The following is a 23819-nucleotide window of genomic DNA, read 5'->3' on the forward strand; positions in this document are numbered from 1 at the left end:
TAACACTGAGCCATTCACCAATGAACCCCAGCAAGAAGAAGAAACTGGCCTTCAGATGTAATACATCAAAAGAATCAGATGTCCAGACAGCAGCAAAAAATTACAAGCCACACTAAGAAACATGAAGATATGGCCCAGTCAAACAAATATATAAAAATTTTCAGAGGAAGCAAAGAATTGGGAGCAACTAACCAAGGAAGTTCAAACACTTTTAAACCAATTCAAGGAAATGAAAGAACATGTGGATAGAACTAACTGATAGTTGATATGGAGATAAAGGATTTTAAGAAGGAAACATGTCAGTGTAAAGAAGAATTTGAAAATTCAAAAGGAAGCAAAACAGAAAGTATGGGAATAAAAGGCACAATAATGGAGATTGAAAATACACTAGAGACAAAGGACAGCAGATATGAAAAAACAGAAGGTAGAATAAGCAAAGTAGAAGACAATACAATTGAAATCCCACAATCAGAAGAGATAGAGAAAATAATAGAAAAATTTGAGCAAATTCTCAGGGACTTGAGTGACAGTATGAAATGCACAAACACATGTATCATGGGTGTCTCAGATATAGAGGAGAAGGAAATAGGGCAGAAAGATTTTTGAGGAAATAATGGCTGCACATTTCCCAATTCTTATGAAAGACATAAACATACATGCCATGTCCACGAATTACAATATATTCCAGATAGAATAAAATTTAATATACCTACTCTAAGACACATTTTTTTCAGAATGTCAAATGCAAAAGACAGAAAATTCTATAAACAGCAAGAGAAAAACACTTTATCACATAGAATGGATCCTCAGTAAGACTAAGTGCTAACTGCTCATCACAAGTTATAGAGGTGAGAAAGCAGTTGTATGGCATAGTTAAGGTACTGAAAGAGAAAAATTGCCAGCTATAAATTTCTTTATACAGCAAAACTGTCCTTCAAAAAATGAGGGAGAGTTAAAAATATTCACAGATAAACACAACCTCTGAGAGTTCAACAGAAGTCCTACTATTCAAGAATTTCTAAAGGGAGTTCTACAGTTGAAAAGAAAAGACAGGAGAATGGTTTGGAGTAGTGTGAAGAAATTAAGATCTTCAGTAAAGGTAACTGAGAGGACTAATACAAAACCCAGTAGTATTCTCAATATACAACCCTACTCTTTAATTTCTGTAAGAGTCATAATATAGTTATATCTTATATATATATATTATACATATAATATAGTTGAATAGGAAAAAGTCATATTCCCTGGTAATAGACACACAATATAAGTAGGCAATGTGGGACAAAAATAAACATGTATGCTATTGAAGCTAAGTGGGGATTTGTTCCAATTAGTAGGTTATAAAAGTAGGTTGTGTAATACAAACACCCTGGTAACCACAAATGGAGTATTTAAAACATATATAGAAATGGAAATGAGAAATAGAACAGTCAGCTACATCCAAAAAAATTAACTATATAAAAAAGGAGGTGGCAATAAAGGAAAAGAGAGACCAAAATGATATGACATATGTAAACCAAAGCACAAAATGCCTGAAGTACTATCTTTGTTGTAATAACATTGAATATTAAAAGGATTAAATAACCCGATAAAAAGACACAGATTAGTAGACTGGATAAACAATCATGATCCAACTACATATTGTTTACAAGAGACTCACCTGAGACCCAAATACACAAAAAATATGAAAGCAAAAGAATGGAAAAGAATAATCCATATAAACAGTAACCACAAAAGAGCTGAGGTAGCTAGACTAGTATCAGCCAAAATGGACTTTAAGGCAAAAACTGTTACAAGGACAAAAAGGACACTATCAGTAAAAGGGTAAATCCACCAAGAAGAAATAATAATCTTAAGTATCTATTCACCTAACCACAGTACCCCAAAAATACATAAGGAAAATACTGGCAAAACGTAAAGGAGAAAAACACAGCTCTAAAACAATAGTTCAAGCCTTCAATACACCACTCTTATAAATAGATGAACACAAAGATAGAAGATAAATAAGGAAACAGGAAACTTGAAGAAATGGAACAAGAGGAACACTACCTAACTTATTCTATGAAGCTAACATCACCCTAATATCAAAACCATATAAAAGAAAATGAAAATACAGACCATTGCCTCTTTGAGCATAGATGTAAAAACCCTCTACAAAATGCTTACAAATCTAATCCAACAGCATATTAAAAGAAATATACACTGTGATCAAGTGGGTTTTAGCCCAGTTATGCAAGGATGGTCCAACATAAGAAAATCAATTAATGTAATACATTGCATTAGCAAAATGAAGGGAAAGAAAAAAACACATGGTCATCTTAATTGGTGCAGAAAAGGCATTTGACAAAATTAACCTTGGTTTCCTGATACAAACACTTAGAAAATAAGAACAGAAGGAAAATTACTCGACTTGATAAAGGGCATATATGAAAAACCCACAGTCAACATCAAACTTAATGGTGAAATAATGAAAGCTATCCCTCTGAGATCGTGAACAAGACAATGATGTCCACTGTCACTAACACTATTCAACATTCTGCTGGAAGTCCTAGCCAGAGCAGTTAAGGAAGAAAAAGAGCTAAAAGCCAGGCAAGGGAAGTGGCTGTGGCTCAATCAGAAGAGCTCCGGTCTACCATATGGGAGGCCCTTAGTCCCCGTCCCAGGGCCTCCTTGTGAAGGCAGGCTCACCTGCACGCTGCAAAATACCACCTGGCCTGCAGATGCCACGGAAAGCCTACTCAATAAGGTGACTCAACAAAAAGAAGGGAGACAAGCGAGAACACAGAAGAGCCTGCAGTTAATGGATGCAGAGTGCAGACAGCATGCAAAAAGCAACAAGGGGGAATGGGATAAAAAAAAAAAGTCAACCAAATCGGAAAGGGGGAAGTAAACTTTCACCATTTGTAGATAGCAGGATCTTATATTTAGAAGTCCTGTAAAACCCACCACAAAGCTACTAAAGACAATAAACAAATTCAGCAAAGTAGTGGGGTACAAGATCAACATGCAAAAATTGGTAGTTTTTCTACACATTAATAATGAGCAATCTGAAAAGGAAACCAAGAAAAAAATCCACTTACAATAGCAACTAAAAGAATCAAATAGGAATAAATTTAACCTGGTATGTAAAGGAGTAGCATACAGGAAACTACAAAACATTGCTGAAAGATATCAAAGAATATCTGAATAACTGGACTGGCATTCCATGTACTTGGAGTGGAAGACTAAATATTGTTAATTTACCCAATATTATTTACAGATTCAATACAATCTCAATCAAAACTCCAACAGTCTACTTTGCAGAAATGGAAAAAACACTCATCAAATTTATTTGGAAGGGTAAGAGGTCCAGAATAGCCAAAAACTTTTTGAAAAAGAAAAAAAAGTTGGACTCACACTTCCTGACTTTAAAGCTTTTTAGAAAGGTAAATTGGTCAAAGCAGCATGGAACTGGCTCAAGGATAGATATATAGACTAAAATAGACAAGACTTGAATTGAGAATTCAGAAATAGACCCTCACATCTATGGCCAATTGATATTTGACAAGACTTCCATGTCCACTCAACTGGGAAAAAAGAGTCTCTTCAACAGCTGGTGCTGGAAGAACTGTATATCCATAATCAAAAGAAGGAAAGTGGATCCCTCTCTCTCACCAAATGTAAATATTAACTCTAGTGATTCAATGACCTAAATATAGGAGCAAGGACTATAAAACCCCTAAAAGAAAATAAAGGGAAGCATTTTAAGGAGCATCTTAAGAATCTTATGTTAGGCATTGGTTTCTTAGACTTCACATCCAAAGCACAAGCAGCAAAAGAAAAAAAAAATAAAGGGACATCAATATTATAAACTTTTGTGCATCAAAGTACTTTATCAGGAAATTAAAAAGACAATCTAGTCCATGGAAGAAATATTTGGAAACTACATATCCAATAAGAGTTTAGTATCCAGAATATATAAAGAAATCTTATGAATCAATAATAAAAAGATAAGCAACTTAATTTTTAAAAATGGTCAAATGACTTGAATAGACATTTCTTCTAAGATGATACACAAATGGCTAAAAAACACATGAAAATATGCTTAATATCACTATCTATTAGTAAAACACATCAAAACAGCCATGAAATACCATTTTACACCCACTAGAATGACTAATATTAAAAAAAAACAAAACCATAAAATTACTGATGTTGGAGAGGACATGAGGAAATAGGAACACTCATTCAATTTTGGTGACAATGTAAAACGATACAGCCACTTTGAAAGATAGTATAGCAGGCCCTCAGAAAAGTAAGAATAGAATTACCATATAATTTGACAATCCTGCTGCTAGGTATATACTCAGAAGAACTGAAAGCAGGAAATTGAACAGATATTTGCACATCGATGTGCATAGAGGCATTATCCACAATTGCTGAAAGATGGGAGCAACCCAAGTATCCATTAATTGAGGAACAGATAAACAAGCTGTGGCATATACATACAATGGAACATTATTAAGCATTATAAAGGATTGATGATGACCCTGAAGACATCATGTGGATTGAAAGAAGCCAGAAACCAAAGGACAGGTATTGTTTGATCTCCATGTCATGAAACATTTAGAATAAGCAAACTCTTATTGGAGTCATAACTATAGGTTACCAGGGGCTGAGCTATGGGGATTTGATGCTTAATTTGTACAGAATTTTTATTTGGGTTGATTGTAAAGATTTGGAATTGGATGGTGGCAATGGTAACACAATACTGTCAGTAAAATTAAGAGAACTGAATTATATATATTAATGTTGTTAGGGAAATTTTAGGTAATTTATGTATTAAAAAAATAAAAAATAAAAGATGAAACATAGGAATATGCAACACAGTGAGCTCTATTATTAATGATGGACTTTAGTTAATAGAATAATTAGAAAAATATTCTTTCATGAAGTACAACTAATGTATCTCAGTAATTCAAAATGCAATAAGGTGGTATATGGGAACTCTGAGTTTTATATATTTTACTCATTATATTTCTGTAAACCTCTAACTTTTAAACAATAATTATTAATTATTAATTTCATTATTAATTATTAATAAAATAATTTTAAAAGAACACCTTCAGAATTCTTCATAGGCTTTTGTTGAGTTGTGCTCAGTGGTAGGTCACCTATGCATAGAATAAAAGGTCATAAAGTCAGAAGAAAAATGGCCTTGTATTTGTAAGATGACCAATTCGAAGAACTTTTCAAGCATTTTCCCCAAAAAATTGTAGTCAGTCTTTATTTTCTTGAAAAGGAATATGGTGTATCCTGATTCAACATCACATCACAGACTAAAAATAAGTTTGTCCTTCCAGTTTTAACAATGTTCACTTTGGGTTCAACATTATTTAAAAATGTGGCATGGAATATCCTTGTTTAGGTATACTTTTATAAACTATAAGAAAATTGCAAAGTCTTAAAATCCATCATTTCACTAAGTATGATAAAATTGAGCAACCTCAAAAGTAGTTTTTATTTCACTAATGATCTAGATCAGTAGTTTTCACTGGGGGTAATTTTGCATCCCTTCTAAGGGTATATTTGGCAATGCCTGGAGAAATTTTTCATTGTCATAAGGTAAGTAAGGGGACTGATTGCTACTGATATACAGTTGTAGAGCCAGGTATGTTGCAAAATATCCTACAATACACAGAACAGTCCCCCACAACAAAGAATTATCTTGCCCATATTGTCACTGGTGCCAACGTTGAGTAAGTCTAGATAACTTTGTGTTTCAGAAAAATTGCTTCTACATGTCAAAATTCTTCCTGGAAATCAGGACAAATGAATGCTTAGTTGCCCTTCAGTAAATGATGAACAATAATTATGAAAACGAACATTATTATTGAGTAAAACAAATCCCCTTATGTTGATATTCACCAAATTTGCAGTGAACTATAAAAGGAATATTCAAATAAACTTTGACCTTAGAAATCACTTACACACATATGGCCAACCATGCTTCATTTTATGACTACAAAAACAACCAAAAACATTCACTTGGGAATCTCTCCTAGTTTAGAGCTTTTCTAATTTGTTACAATTTCTTATTTTCAATATTCTCAAGTATTTCAAATTTTACCTCCAAGGACTAATTAAATGTCTAGTATATAATGCAGTTTAATAGTAATTAAAAATAAACACAAGCAATATAGAAAATGTCTAGCCATGAAAATTTTCTATATAGTGACCGATAACTTCATTTGGAAACCATTTTTGGGAGAATACCCTACCACTCAGTGGATTTTAAGGTTTTAGAAGTTTTCTGTGACCAGGAAGTCCATCTCTATCGATGACTTTTATGTGGTAATTGGGAACCTCATTAAGACCCAGAGTGGAATGATGGGCTTCCATTTGATCCTGCATAAAACTCATTCTACCATTACTGACCTTGTTTCCAGAAACTTTTCAGTAAAGCCTGACTGAATCATGAACTCCTGACCAGCTTAAAGATGCTTCTGAGTCAAGATATTCTGGGGAAATATTTTATACAGTTCTATGTCCTTTAAATCTATTTTCTAAAAGCTATAAGCAATGTGCCCTCCAAAATATTTTATTAATGGCCAAATCAAACCTACATACATTTTAAATGTGCTGAACTGCATTTGCTTCATTTTTCTAAATGGCATTACCCTTAAAAGCAGAAGTATGTTTGAAAGAGGTTATCTAGCTTAAATTTATACTGACTACAACCCACCCTAGGGTTTGTTTATTTTAATCAGTGTGATCAGTAGCCCTCTCTTGCTGTCTGCTTTGGGGAACAGCTTGCAGTTATTACTTCCACCACTGAGATCTGACACTGTATATCGTCTAAATGGGACAGATGGAGCTTGTCTAAGGTTGTGTTTCATCAGCCCTATCCTTGGCAAGTCTCCCATAGACATCAGAGTAGAGCAGACTGATGCCCAATCTGTTATTTATAAAAAATGATTTAATATTAAATTACAAAATGCTATTGACACAATTATAGGAGAAAAATTAATAGTGTCAGATTCAGTAATAAAGAAGTTTCTCTAGCATCATAAATCTATCACCAACACTTTATTCATGCATCAGCATCTCACATGGAAAAAATTATGAGAGAGAGACCCTTGGTGCTATTAAATAGGAAAGCATTTGAGAAGGTAGCCATGAAAGTGTTTTGTCCTGGTCCTATGTTGGAAGATGATAGACTTGAGAATAATGACTGCACTGTAAATGAGATAACTTTCAGTAAGTCTACTGAGTTTTCAATATTAAATTTCAAAGACTAACTGAAAGCCAGAGATAAATAGTGACAATGACTACACTATTCTATAGATATTTAATTGATCTTTTTCTGCTCCTGATATTTCATGGAAGAATTTGTTTTCAACCTCAATGTAATAATGACAAAACTAGAGGAATTTTCAGAAAAAGAGAAAGTTACTAAGAATGTTGTACAAAACAATTCATATCAGCATGGAAAGGATACAAAACTAATTTAAACTTTGGAAGGCTTTCCATTGTTTTGCTTCATAGAAAGCACTTTGCGCATCATCATTTCAACCCCAGTTTATTATGTTTGTCACTGTATATACTTCATTTCCAAAAATCCCATATTATTAATTTTCTGCATCACTCAGTTTGGCATGATAAGTAAAATCTAGCAGGACCAACGTGGAGGAACTCATTCTAAATCCCACATCAGCAAACCAAAAACCTAACACCATGTCTATTTCCTATAAATGCCTGGCTTGCTCATAACACCAAACTTAAATACAGCTCATCTGTTATCACAAGCTGACTTCCTCAATCCTAAGGAACCACCTGCTCCCAACTCTATATGTCTCCCCTAAGTAAATTGGAAACAATGTCAGCCAATCAGAACATCTATTCTCTTGCTTTCGTGCTCACCCTATGTGAGCTTCCCTTTGCACCTCCACTGGAGCTGCTTTCTATTTCTGAATGGGATGCTGCCCGTCTCATGAATCCCACAATAAAAGTTGTGAGATCATTTATAAGCATTTACTCAGGTTCTGTTCAGTTCTGTTGTTTTATGGGCACATATCATTTGTCCCCCTAAAGAGTAATAAATTCCTCTGAGGTAAATACTCTAGTTAATACTTTATGTTCTCTTCCATAACACTAAGCAGAGAACTGAACACAGTGGTAACCACTCAGTAAGTACTTATTAAACCAAGGAAAATCAAATCAATGCATTGCTTACAAATGGAAGCAAATGCCTAAAACCCATTTCAATATTCATAGATTTTAGTGCTATTACATCAAACTATAAACTAATATGTAAAAAAATAAACCTTATATTTCTACTATTTTTCTTTGTATGTTCCCTTCTGTTATTCTCTATATTGAGAAACAGAAGTCAGAAGAGTTCAGAAAAGACAGCAAACTCAGATCATGGGAGCAGGTTGTAACAGATTCTTAGATAAGAGAGCAGTTATAACTAGTTAGAAATGGGTCAGAAATGAAATTTTCAACATAAAATCATACAACTATTAATTGGGCTTCAATGCAGTCACAGTATTTTATCTAGCCTTTTACTATTAGGTGTTATCTAGAAAAGCCTATATAGAGAGGATTAGATAAATTTCTGACACAGGTGTGATGATATGTAAGAACACAACCAACTCACATTTACTGAATGCATACTCTGTATATTGTGTTGGTTTGGATTTAAGCGTCAGAGAAAAATATGTTCTTAAACAATCTTTTCCTATGGCTGTGAACCCACTGCAAGTAGGAAATTTGATGAGGTTATTTTGGTTAAGATGTAGACCAACTCAATCAGAATTATTACTGGAATCCTTTATAAGCAGAATGAAATCAGACATAAAGAAAGCTGCAGCAAGCAAGAAGTTGAAATTTAACAGAACCCAGAAGAACACTAAAAGGCCAGGAGAGGCTACCATGTAAACTGCCATGTGCCATAGGAGTTCAGGACTAAGGATTATCGATAGCCATCCCCAGAATGCCAGTCTTTAGTAAGAAAGCATTACAGTGATGACACCTTGATTTGGACTTTTCCTAGCCTTGAACGGTGATGGAGTTAAGTTTCCAAGTTTAAGCCAATTCATTGAATGGTATTTGTTTTGGCAACCAGAAAACTGAAACACCTATCAAGGTGATGGTAAAACTGATGATGGGGGAAACATTAAATAAGAAAATATTAGAGCTATATAACTAAATGATAAAGCAGTTAAAGATTAATACACATTGCATCATTTTAAAATAATATAGAAATTTGTTTATAAACTCAGTCCACAAGGATGTGCAATGCAGCTGAACTGAATGCTAGAAATTGTCTATCATTCTATCTATCTATCTATCTATCTATCTATCTATCTATCTATCTATACATCCATCCATCTATCTACCTTTGACACTCACAATCTTTGGGTGACACCAAAACAAATACATAGAACAGGAATACAGTGAATAGTAATGAATGGTATACACTAGTCACAACTTTGGCACAAAGATGAACTGATCAGATTTGCTTAGTTGGGTCAGGGAGGAAATACTTGATCTGAGTCTTGAAATGTGAATAGAAATTCAACCATTTTGTTGAAGAAAGAATCAAAGTGCAATAGCTGTATATGGTTCTACATGTTTTAGTAGATATTAAGATAAAGAAGATATAATGATTGCTGGAAATTAATATGAAATTTCAAGAATCAAACATGAACTGAACCCAGAATGATGTCTAAGATATGGATCTAAGGAATAAGAAATTTATTTACAAATGAGGTTAATTATGGCTATTCCTAGAGTGAAGAAAGACAATTCAAAAGGACATGTGCAACCCTTTCTAATAAAATGATTTCAATAAACCTGTGTCTCTCCTCAAATAATCCTATGTCCCCAAATACTGCTCTTGGTACATTCATTTTATTGTTACATATTTTGGAGTATACATGTATGGCAATAGTGATTTCACACTGATAAAAGCAATGATAATCTTATAGAAACTATTTTACTAAAAACGGACTTGCAGTATTTATTGAATGCACTGAGACAATAATCTACTGAGAAATTTGAATTCAAACAGATAAGATAGCTTGTCAATATACCAATATATGCTAAAATAATTTATTTCTAGTATTTGGACATATCATGCAAGAACAATTTCAGAAATATGCATGGAGTTAGGAAGTACCTAAGAAGCTTAAACAGGAATCCATTTCGAGTCAAAGATGGTTGAGTTTATGAGAACACCAATGAATCAGCAATAGTAAAAATATATATATAATACACAGAAGATTTATTGGCATAATCTCCTATGGTACATCTGGTACCTGTAGATAGCTAATAGAACCAATTTACCAGGAATGACATGTCAAAGCCTTAAGAGAAAATGACTCCTTCCAGATGCCACCTATAATCACTTTCTGCTGGTTCTAATATCTTTCTCTCTTTCTGGATGGCCTCAATCCATTCTGGCAGACACAATACAGAGAACAATGTCAGTAGACATTAGAAATGAAAAGAAGTATAAATGAAACTACTCTTGTATAGTAGGTCACATTTCAAACTCAATATACAAAGGTTTAAAAGAGATAACAACTTGTTCCATTTCATTTAAACATCATCCAGGCTATTTAAAGTATTTTATAATATGAATGGCTAACATAATGAGACTTTTTTCAGTCCCACAGGCAGGCATATAATAATGTCTTTGACCTTCAGAGCAGAGGAGACTCTTCGCCCTTGCCTTTCTGCAGTCTTTTATCATTGCCATAAGTAGTTATTGTGTTCTGTACCTACTAACACCCACCACTATTAGCACATATGAAGGATACAACTGTGAATAAGATAAGGATACTGACACAGTGGATCTAGATTTAATACAAATGACTTCACCGAGAAAGCAAGAACTCCAATATTCAACAATCACTGAAATTTTTCTAGGAAAAGTTCAAGCTTATATAATTCCAGTAAGAATGCCTTGGCCAAGCCTTCATTTCCCAACACCTATTCAATTTTCTTTGAATGTGCTGATTTCTGGCTTCCATTCCTATTTTCCTATCACACTTTGAAATCCTCATGAAATACCCCATCAGCAATGAGTATTTGTTCTCATCCATCAGAAATAAGTATTGTTTCTCAAAATTAAAAGCTCATTGAATCCCAGATCTTGGATATTACATCTGTATTTGAGTGTACTGTTGTAATCATAATGTTTTGCTTTTACTCTAGACTGGTTTTCATGCTTATTCTTTGACAACAACCCTGATAAAAATCATTAGAGTATAAAGCTCCAAGTGTAAACTTTTTAAGGAATTTATTAAGCAAACTATAATTAAACCCCAAAGAAAAAAAATTTTTTTCATTTGAGTCAGAGGCTTTTCTTCTATTTATATCATATTCATTCGTCAGCCCTCAATCATATCAGTGTGCACTGAAAAATTAGCTCATGGGACAAGAAACAACATTTCAGTTCTGTGTTGTTCAGCAGGTAAGCTCACACTTGGCACTCCACAAGCACCAAATGATCTACTTTAATAAAGTTTAAAAATGAAGACATCAAATACACTTTACTGTGTTAAATCTATTCTCTTCAGATTAGGCTGCAACAACAGTGGGACTTGTTGAATTGATGGGATGTTCTTTTTGTGACAGCAGAAATCTCAAGTTGGATATTGTTTTGCCTTAAAATAAAGATTTATTAGGTAGTAACAAAAGATCCTATTATAAAGAAGGCAAACGAAGAGCTAGGTAGTTCTCAAAATACCTAATTTATAAAATGATAATGAGTCAATTTTTCTTTCTCATGTGAATTCTTAAGCAGGGAGTTTTTATGAGTACTAACAAGGGTCTCATATGTCAGGCTTTCAGAGTTACAAATCTCGATTCCCTTTACAATATTGCTCATGATACCATTCTGCAGCCCAGGATGAGAATCAGAAAAAGATATCACCCTTTTCCCATGATAATTACTCTGATTTTTTTAATTATTATATTTTGCATTTTGGTGCCTCTCTTTTTTGTGGTCACCTTACATCCATTCAGCATTAACCTAGATTCCTGTATTCCAGACCTTCATCTCAGAAAGAATGGGCACAGAATCCCAACTTGGACCCCGAACCAGAAGCCCATTATATTTGCAAGTATGGATTGTGGGGATAAACTGCAATCAGGCATGGAGTTGAATATCCTGGAAGAGGAACACGTGAAAAGTATTTCAAAATTGTGTTCATCTACTTCTGAGATACTGCTTTTCAGAGTTCATAATCTCACCATGCTTCTTATATCTAAGATTGCATAAAACACAATGATTTTTAATAGTATAGTGCTTCTGCAGGACCCTTCTAGGAAAAGAACAGACTCATTTTAAAGGTACAATAGAATCTTTTGGACTCAGCAATCAGACTGCAACAAAGGTCTTTACTACATTTAGCTTTACCACTAGGTGTGTCTTTTAGTGATTTACACTATTTTATAGTTTACAGAATAGATTGACAGAAGCACACATACCACCACATCTAGCAGTTTTGATTGCCTCGAGTGGGGGTGCAATAGAGCAAGCATACTTTGCAGACAGGTCTGACTTTAGTTCCAGCTCCTATCTTCACTGGCTAGATATCCTTGAGGAAATTACTCCTTTCTTGAAACTCCAGTTTCCTTATCTGTGAATGGCTGTGATATTGCCCACCTGATGAGAGAGCAGACATTAAATCCTGAACACTGTGCCCAAACGCAGATTAAATTAATGTACTTTCAAACTTCAAAGTAGCAGTTAATGCAGTTAGCATCCCATTTAATAAATTGTTGTATTAGTCTTTTATTACTGCTGTAAAAAATTACCACAAACTTAGTAGCTTAAAACAATTTAAATGTATTGTTTTATTTTTTATTTTATTTTTTGTCTTTTTTTTTATTGACTTTGTAATAATATTACATTAAAAATATATATGTGAGGTCCCATTCAACCCCACCCCCCCACCCCCCCCTCCCCCCCCAACAACACTCGTTCACATCATCATGACACATCCATTGGATTTGGTAAGTACATCTTTGGGCATCTCTGCACCTCATAGACAATGGTCCACATCATGGCCCATACTCTCCTCCATTCCATCCAGTGGGCCCTGTGAGGATATACAATGTCCGGTGATTAGCTCTGAAGCACCATCCAGGGCAGCTCCATGTCCCAAAGACGCCTCCACCTCTCATCTCTTCCTGCCTTTCCCCATACCCATCGTCCACCATGTCCACTTTTCCCAATCCAATGCCACCTCTTCTATGTGGAAATTGGATTGGTTGTGTCCATTGCACCTCTAAGTCAAGAGGAGGCTCAGATTCCACCTGGATGCTGGATGCAATCCTCCCATTTTCAGTTGTAATCACTCTAGGCTCCATGGTGTGGTGGTTGTCCTTCTTCAACTCCATCTTAGCTGAGTGTGGTAAGTCCAATAAATCAGATTGTAGGTGCTGGAGTCTGTTGAGGCTCAGGACCTGGCTATCACATTGTCAGTCCAGAGATTCAAATCCCCTAAATATATCTTAAACCCCAACGTTAACTGCACCTCCAGCACATTAGCATGAAAGTCTTATGAAGGGAGATCCCATCTGAGTCCAGATTCATCATACATAAACACCATTTCCAAAGAGGGGCCATCTGCCCTGGTAGTTAACCCCATCGGCCATGACCATAACTCTCATGGGTCTCTTTAGCCTTCAAAGGAACCAATATCTGGGGGTTGTATCTGCTTTATCTGTCTCTCTGACTCTGCTCAGTTGTGCATGAGGGCAATCCTTCTGCCAGCCTCCAGACTCTTTTTTAGAAACTCGTAGCCATATAAACTCATTTCTCCTTTCCATTTCCCCCTTACTTTAGGTCAAACAGCATTTTAAAGTCATGGTATTTTATGTAGACATGGATATTCTGCTGATCCGCATTGAACCTTCCGTATAAGGTCCTTTTCCAGTTGCATCATCAGTTGGTATTTGATAGTGGTCCCTCGTTGCCAGGGAGGCTCATCCCCAGGTGTCATGTCCCACGCTGGAGGGAAGGCATTGCATTTACATGCTGAGTTTGGCTTCGAGACTGGCCACATTTGAGTAACATGAAGGCTGACAGGAGGAAATTCCCAGGCACAATGTTGCTCTAGGCCTTGTTCTTATTTTAGGTTTATCAGCTCACAAGCATAGTCATTAGCATCAGGGGCTCACTGTTGAACCCTCACTCCCTCCCGGTCCCCGCCGCTGTACCTGGGAGACTGTCGCTGCTCCCCTAGGGACCACGACAGAGCACCACTGGCCAGGAACCCAGTACCCCCCTGCTGTGGTTTTTAATTGTTGCCACTATGAGTATATCCAATCATTACCATGCACCCTGGACATATGTTCTTTACAGCTCCCTGTCAGCCATATATCACCTGTCATTGGTATCCCATACCATTATCCCTCCATTGCCATTGTTGAAACACTCTGTGATCCAGAACTCCCCGAAATTTGAAGCTCAATATAATGTCATGGTCCCTTACTAGGGAATGGCATATAGCGATGGGTTTAAAGGATAGATAAAGAACTTGGATAAAGTTAGATAAAGAACTTGGATAAAGAATGTTGACTTGAGAAAATTCCACATCCTATCCTTTTTTTTTTTTTTTCCCCCCTAATTATTCAGCATTTCTTCTAAATGTATTGTTTTAAAGGTCTGGAGGTCAGAATTTGGAAATGAGTCTCACTGGGCTAAAATCAAGGAGTTGGCAGGGTTGCTTTCCCTTCCGGAGGCTCCAGGGTAGACAGTCTTGCCTTTTCCAGCTTCTTTTGGTTGGACACATGGACTCCTTCTCCTGTCTTCAAACCCAACAACACTGCATCCCTCTGACCTCTCTTCCCTGGTCACATCTCATCTATGGCCTCAGCTTTTGACCTGGCCAGGATAGATTTTCCAATTTAAAGAATCAGTGATTAAATTGGCCCACTAAGATAACCCAAAATCATTTCTGATATCAACGTTCTTAACCTTAATCACATGTGCAAAGTCCCTTTTCCATGTAAGGTAACATATTTATAGGTTTTAGGGATTCAGATGTAGGAATCTTTGTGGGATCATGAGTCTACCTACAACAGTTGTATAGCAATTACTTGATTGAAGGTCAGAATTTATGTCTTCATGGACATTGTGTTAAGCATACCAGCTATGCCCTCAGGTTAACTCAGAAAGTCTTTTTAAATCATTATGTATCTCAGCTACAAAAATGCACTACATGAACAAAGGAGTAAAAAGTTTTATCAGATGATGTTTGAAGAATTTACCTTGAATGACGGATACAAAACTTGTCAACTCCAAATTCTTTGAGCTGAAGCATCAGGATTGTGGTAGAGAGGATGGAGAAAGGTAGGATTCAGGAACTGAGGCATAATGAACAGTGATACTTATCTGCGGTGACCTCATCACTGCAAATCTTTTACTGCCTCAATAAATGGCAGTGGAACATGGCTCCTTTTCTTCTGCCACCTTCTGCTTCTACCAAAACCTTCCCTACCACCCAGCATATGGATTCACAACTCATCTCCTCAGCTCCTATACTTGCAATATACTCTGGATATTCACAGTAAGGATCAAAGAGAAAATCCAGTGTTTAAAAGGCTTCCAAACATGCACCTTCCTTTAGTTTCTACTCATTTCGCTTTTATCTCTTTCCATTACCCCTGACTTCAGGGAACACTGATCTTTCCATAGGAAAAGTTAAGAATCAGGAACTTTGGGTGGATGAATTATCCTAGGCAGTAGATACGGAAGAGAATAAAGAGAACCCAGGAAGGTGTGAGCAACTGATGGTAATGGGCTACCTAGCAGCATTGGTGATTTCTGGGTGACTAATCTTATATAATCAATTATCATAAATCCGGTATAATTTTTTAAAAAAAAATAGACTGCATCTTTATCAATTTCACCAAAAACACATGCCAGACAAATTTTAGCCCATTCCCCAGATTTCCCAAAGAGAATATTTAAAGTCAGAACATCTAAATAATAGGTGTCACCTATTCCCCTGCTTTTTTCCACACTAGGTAATGCAGGACATCCAGGCCTTCACCAACAAGTGTTCCTGGAAAGCCCTAATTTATGACCCACGTTCATGATCACAAGTCCTCTCTATCACAGAAGCATAACCCATGTTCTTTCTGTCTTGCTCCTATGCCCATTGTGTTCTGAATCTCCTATATTCTGCTCCAAATGTCCCCTTGTTGTATCACAGAAAGCCAGTTTTCAAGAATTCTTTCATAGTTGCCAAGAAATTTTGGTAAATAATTATATGTAAATAATAATATTAATAGCTAACTTGCCCACCATGTGTGCCTTCTATTTACAAATACCAGAATAGAATTGTGTTCTGGAAACATTTGGTTTCTTTATCTTATTTATAAATGTTTTAGGTAATTGCTCAAATAAACTAATTAGAGTCTTTTACTTTAGTTTCTATATTAAAATGCCTAATAAGATGACCTATAATTAATTACCAGACACTAGGAGACAAGGAAGAGTATGTCATCTTTATTCTGATTTTAATATGAGACCATGCTTCTGACTTTAATTTATTGCCATAGGCAATTTGAGAAACTGAATTGTGAGTTTTTTGAGAGCAAGAACTGTGTTTCATGTATCTTTTAGTTTAGGCATTTAGCTTATTTAATGGAACACAATAGTTGCTCATTAAATATTTTTAAGAATAAATGAATAATGAATATAAAAAAATAAGCTCCCAATGTTCCCTTGTTGGTCATGTGTAAGCCTTTCTTTGTATTTAAATAGCATCATATGAATGATTCCTGGAAATAGTCAGACATATCTGAATACATTGGATACAGTTTGGATTAAAGTTAGAACTTCTGCTACACAAAAAATATATCAGAAAAAAACTGATAAAGAATATACTGAAAGTGTTTCCTAACTTTATTGGAAGTCATCATGGTGAACCACTAAATAGCACAAAATGCAATTGTAGAGAAGCAGATGTGGGTGAAGTGATAGGGCTTCCACCTACCCTATGGGAGGACCAGGATTCCATCTCTGGGGACTCCAGGTAATAAAGGAAAAGAGAAAGCATGCCTGCGCAGTGAGCCAGTACCCATGTGACAAGACCAGTGCCCGCCTGAGTGCCTGCATGGTGAGCCAAGTGCCTACATGATGAGTCAGCGCCCACATGATATGCCAGTGCCCACACAAGTGAGTCACACAGCAAGATGATGACACAACAAAAGAAAGATGAAGGGGAGAGTCAAGGTGAAGTGCAGCAGAAACCCAGAACTGAGGTAACGCAAGTGACCTCTCCACATCAGAGGTCCCCAAGGTCAAATCCTGGTGAATCCTAGAGAAGAAAACAGCAAAAACAAAAATGAGAAGAGAAGACAAAAAGAGAAATAGACACTGAAGATAATAAAGTGAATGGACACAGGCAGCAAAACATCAGGATGGGGGAAGGGGGAGGGGAAAATAAATAAATAAAGTAAATCTTTTAAAAAATGCAATTACATTTGGGATGACAATGGCAATGGTGCTTTTTGTGGTAAGTTGGCACTGTTCACCACTAATTGGAGTCTCATTCTATTATGTCTTGTAGTTAGTTTATTGTACTAGATTGGTTACTTTAGACCATAAAGTTACTTTGAATATTGTTGTTACATTGCAATGCTCATTATAGGCTATAATACATTCTTTTAATAATTGACTGTATTCAAATACACTTGTTCAAATAAATATTAACTAATTAACCATATGAAATACATACTATTCTAGGTACTTAGAAATAAAATATGTAAAAGGCATAATCCTTGCAAGCAAGTAGCTAATAGTTGTATAAGAAACTGTATTCATAAAACATACTAAAGTTAAGCTAATTTAAAGATGTTTGGACTAAGTTGCATGGACAAATAGAAACTGAACTTGAAAGAGATCTTACAAATACATTGTCTGATTAATAAAGTAGACATTTTATATCCAATAATGTGGAGGATTATACTTTTCACAGGGAAGTAAAAATAAAAGAGGCAGTTAAGGGTATTGCAAAAACTTACTTGGGAAACTTAAAGACAAACATAAACCCATGTACAAGTTATGGAGTCTTTTTAAGTGCAGGCCTACATACAAGAGCAAGTCTGTATTCTAGTAGGGAAAATGTGTACAAGTGAATAGATGTGCACAAATACAGGAGAGTATACAACTTCAGGAACATGGACAAGCACAGAATTATGTATATATGCAAGCAGGTATACAACTACAGGCCTGTGTGCAAGTGCAGATCTGTGTGCATGTTCAGGCATGTGTACAACTACCTGGAAGTTTGGGAAAAGATCCTGCCAAATTTTTTTTTATGATTCATAGCTAGACAAAGGGTAAAGAAAACTGGGATAGAAGGATATGCTACTGTTAATTTCCATAAGAAAGATATCCAAGTTTTAAGATGAGAAAATTAGTCATCCAATTATGAAAGGAACTTCATTTTAAAGCAATCTGGTATTACGATGAAGATGTGGAGGGAAAAACTCCTGTCTGGCTACATTCTTTAAAATACCTCCAATGTGCTAATCTGGAGTGTCAGGATTAAAAATCAGCAAGATGAGGCATTCTTGTTCAGTATTTTTTCACTAGTACCTATTAAAGTATATCGCATGGCAAGTTATTGTCTTGGAAGAAAATTCTCTAAATTCTTTATTTCCTTTTCAACATTTAAACAATAAAGCATGGAAGATCTACATTCATTGGATTCTTGCTAAAGAAATCTCTTAAGATGAAAAAATATTCTTTTGACTTACCCATCTCAAGCTTTGGATTAGAGGAAGAGAAAAAAAAAAAAAAAGAAAGGGGAGGGAGGGAGCTTAATTGTTATTTATATGTATCCCAATTTTCCCACCTCGGGACTTTAGCTAACTGACAGTGAGTTGTGCATCAAAAGCACGATTGGGGAATGTTCCTATCAATTCCTTGCTATCAATCCTCAATACTATATATTGTCACAGATTATATTTCACACTGTCTTCTCACCTAGGTGGGGCACAGGTCCATCAATTTAGTTACTGTAGTCTGATCATTGTTTCTGGATTGACAGTCTGAAGTTTTAGCTTCCTCGGTCATGCTTTAGTCTATATGACTGAATGAGACCCAGAAAAAGTAGAGTCCATATGGAGAACTCATCAGAAGAACAGATAGCTGTGTATTGAAAACTACAAAGCAGATCACTCATATCATGTCTAAAGAAAGCCACTGCCAGATGCATTCAAGGAGTCTCTAGACCCAGTTGAAGTTACAAGAAATCTGGTGAGCTAGACAATGCCTCCAAAAAAACTAACCAGGACTAGGCTTTAGCTATGGTGGCCAGCAAGCTATCAATCCAAAATGTGGTGAAGGAACGTCTTCTGGAGATCAGAGTTGCCAGGGGTCATGCAACAATTAACCCATATTTTCCAGGTCAATATTATAAAAATTCCCAAACAAGACCTTGTAAAAGATAGACAAAACTGTTGAACAGCTATAAAACTCTTTAAGAGACTATTACCTGAAGACATTGTCTAAACGATTGAATTAGACTAAAGTTTAAAGAGGATGAGAAATTTTGGTTTTGCTTCTAGTAGTGAGCATAAGGAACTTAGACATGGAAGACTAGACTATAATACCCCTAATAAAGACAAGATATATTTTTTGCACTATCGTATTGTTGTTTGAGTTCAATTTTGCAACTCACTAAATAAATGCATAATTACTTTTGCATCTGCAGTGTCTACAGGTGTATGTTATTTTTGCATGTGTGTACGGGGCATGTATTTTTTTTTTAATTTACAAAAGTATAGAATTATGGAAATTTTGTTAGGAATTAAATTGATTGACACATTTTCTCTCTAGCTAGTTTTAAAGTCCATTTTCTGGTAATTGCCCATTCAATTAATCATATAGAACTTATCTCTAATTGACATGTCACATGTGCCCAGACCAACAGAGCTTTACCACAGAAGCATAGCTTTTGTGCTGGCAAATTTGATATGTTTTTTATGACTTCAGACTACTAACAATGAATAGCACCATCCTATCATACCAGACAAAGAATATTATGGCTTAGTGAGGGCACATACACTGGCAGGCATAGGTACTTCTGATACAATACAGTTTGGAAGCTATTTTATCTTCTCTATGAACACACCAATTTAGACACTAACTTAACCTACCAAATGGACACTCCTATATTCAAATACTCATTTCTCCTGTAAATATAAATTTTGTTTCGGACTCCTAGAATCTAACCAAAAATGAATACTACTGTTTATTTTCATAGGGTGATTTTTGAAGTCACGTATGACGCATAAAGTTGAACTACTTTCATATCATCAAGGTCCGACTGAAAGAAGAACACCACAAATAGACAATATTCCTCACAATCTTGAACATGTGATCTCTGCAGTCCATCACAAACGGCAGTGCAAGCTCTGAGGTACTTTGGTCCTTGGTGAATAATAATAAAGACTATTGATTTTCATTGTCCCTGAACCATGGAGACACAGGCTCTGTCTGCACCCAATTTATATATGTGCAACTCCCCTTAATTGATATGCTAGTAATGAGAAAATATTCTTAGAAGTGGACAATTCCTCTCTGCCGAATTTGTAAAGACAAGCGCATGTATACTCAAACCGTTTCTGTAGATTCAAAGAATTAAAATATTAAAGGACTCAATGGCTTATATGGAGAAAATACCACAAATCAGATTTTGAATATTTAGTGGAAAACAAATGCTTGTACAAAATCACCATGGGTAATTTTATTAGTAGACACCGTTGATATTTACAAAATGTTGAGTTACACATGATATTTCTTAAAAAAAAGTTTTCCTAACATTTTGTGAGCAGAATTTTGAAGTAACTCTTACTTAAAGATAGAAAATTGCATGATGCTTTTCCTATATAGAAATAAAACCTTTTACTGCAACTATGTCTCCATAATACAAACGTACATCATTCAGAGATGTAACTCTTAGACATTGATTTCAAATTTTCTCCAAGTTTGACCTCTCTAAGAATTCTTAGAAGAAATGCATTAGAATGAAAGATCTATTGCCTCCCACCCATCTCTACCCCACTTTCCTAAGTAACCTACTTCAGATGGACATGCAAATAAGATAAAAATCCAAGCTATCTAAGAGGTGAACAGCTCTGTTGAAGACCATGGAAATTCAGAAGCCCATGATCCATTCTTGGGAAAAATTTCCATGAATATTCAGAATAAATAATACTTGAGAACCCAAGGTTTTTGAGTAAAAGTAGCCTTTCTTCTTGTCTTTACCTATAGTTGTCCATTGGTATCTTGTTCACAGAATAATGTGTAATTCTCTTAAGGACAGACATCAAAGCAGTTTGTGACTAGATCTGATGCAGTTTTACCTCAGTGAAAATTGCCTTTTCCTAAAATTCTATTTGATCCTGTATAATTTTAAAAGCAAACATTTGAAATAATTATGTATTTAATTCTCATATTGTATTATGAGTTTATTGAATTGTCCCACTTAATTCTCATAATATCAAATAGGTACTATTATTCTTTTAGTTAAAGGTAAGGAAATCAAGCCTTAGAAATATTAGCAATTTTTCCACAGTCCCATACTATTAAGTGTAAATAAGAGTTAAGACTGTAGGATGTCATTTCACCACTGCCGTAAAGATTAAGAAGCAGAGAAACAAACCAGATAAATTCCACTAAAATAATTTTCACATGCTAATATTGAACACTTACATACCACAGTTAGATGCCAGTACACAAAACAAAACCATCACACAAAAGAAATAAAAAAAGAATTCTAAGTCCAAAATTCAGGTACATTGCACTCAAATACAATTAAGGTTTAGACTTTAACTTTTTATTATAGGGAGGCAAATAAACACATTTTTTTTTCATCCGTGCACCCTAATGTGCTAGCACATTTAAGCTGCTCTGTTTTCTTTACTGCAGAATTTAGAAACACCTGACATGCAGAAGTTTTTTCGTAAATATTGGTTAAGTGAATAATAGTAAAAGTTGACTTTACTTAATACTATATGTGTTTTGATAGTTCAACAGAGCATTGTTCTGCCGTTCAAGGGGATCTCCGTTTTAAAAGGCCCTTCCAGTCTTAAATTCTAATTAAAGCTTAAGTGTATGCCTCACCATCCAGATGCAGTCTTTTGCATTGCATTAGCCTAAAATGTTTTTAGGTTGCACAGACATTTATAATGAAACTATCCAAACAGCATACCTGCTCTAAGTTCTTTGCCTGGAAATGGTTTCATTATCAGTATATTGCTTCTTTAGTATTTAAATGTTGCACTATTTTATCAAAGCATGACAGAATTAGCTACAGATGTTGAATAGTTCAAACTGTTCCATGTAATAAGGGTCTGCTTTCCATGTTTTCCTGAGAGGTTATTTCACTTCTTGCTGCTTCTTGAAGAGATGAAATTGTATATAAAGTCAGAAATGTGTCTGCCCTCTGAATTCCACAGCGAAACAAATCAGAAAGGATAGATCATTCTCCATAATGGAAACGCTATTCTCCAAGGGACTCTTCTTACATAATACAGAAGAAGGATAGTAAACATTTTAATTTTTCATCTGAATCTATTGCTTTAGACCATTAGCAAAGAACATTACAGCCCTCCACAAAAATCAAACTAATGTATTGTCACCTTTCAAATGAGTAGGAGCCATTCATCATGTTCAGAAACAGAAAGCAATGTTACTTTAATCAAATAGGCAAGATTAAATGTATCATCCATAATATGAATTAGAATGGGTCCTCTCACAGGGGAAGAGAAGCTTTAAGAGACAGGAATTGGTTTATTTATTTATTTATTTTAATTTTTTATTTTCCTCGTTTACTGAGTGGGCATTAGGAGCATTTAAAAAATTAAAATCATACATAGATGCTTTCTAATAACATTAATAGCAACAAAAGAAATAAAAACATCTAAACAGTGTGAACTCTGAGCCAGGACTGTTCTAAAGGCTTTCCTTACATAAATTCAGTCCAAGAAATGTCACTTCACTGATCTTTTGATATGTACACTTAAAAAAAAAAGCCTTCTAAAAGCTGACCTATAATCTAAGGAAAATAGTTTGCGAATCAATGGAAAGTGATTCTAGATTTTAAACTTGCTTCTTTTCCATTCTTTTATCAAATTAGAGGCTATTGCATACAAGCCTGGGGATATAAGATTTTGAACCTGTTTCTGTCTTCATGGAGCACATGACCTAGTAGAGGCATTTGCATTCCAATTGGCTTCCCCAATTTTCAGAGATCTCAAAACCCAGAACAACATAAGGAAAAATCCAGCTTCAAAACCTTTATAACAAAATAAGGATAATAATAAATTCTCATTATAAAGTTTGTGAAAAATGCTGTGCAACAGTTTTCATTTAGAAAATGCTCAATAAAGTGCAGCTAAAACTGAACAAATCATTTAAACATTGTCTTTCTTAGAAGCTCAGATATCTTGTAGGGGAAACTTGTCAGATTTCTGCTGTACTAGATTTAGATGGAAGAATATAAGACAAACATAAATAGGAAGCTGACAGGAAGAGAATCTAGAAGATAATGGCCACATCCTTTATTTAATTATCTTGCATTTCCTGACTCTTAAGATAAAAGATATTCACATGTAATAGACTTTACTTAAGAAAATCCTTTTCCACTTAATCCTCTCCTAACATTGTGAATAACAGAAAATTGTCTTAAATAAGTATCACAAATTTATTTTGATAAGATTTTAAGAGTATATGTGCACCTTTCTACAAAAAAGTAATATGTTCCAAATCAGGACAGTAAACAATACTGATGGAT

General features: G+C 35.1%; 1 pseudogene; it reads left to right on the forward strand.

Moving 5' to 3' along the window:
- Nucleotides 1–267: 267 nt before the first annotated feature.
- The window catches only part of LOC101422012 (tRNA dimethylallyltransferase pseudogene), a 149812-nt pseudogene continuing 126260 nt past the window's right edge, over nucleotides 268–23819 (forward strand).

The sequence above is a fragment of the Dasypus novemcinctus genome, chromosome 1 (genome assembly GCF_030445035.2).
Source record: "Dasypus novemcinctus isolate mDasNov1 chromosome 1, mDasNov1.1.hap2, whole genome shotgun sequence".
Classification (NCBI taxonomy): domain Eukaryota; kingdom Metazoa; phylum Chordata; class Mammalia; order Cingulata; family Dasypodidae; genus Dasypus; species Dasypus novemcinctus.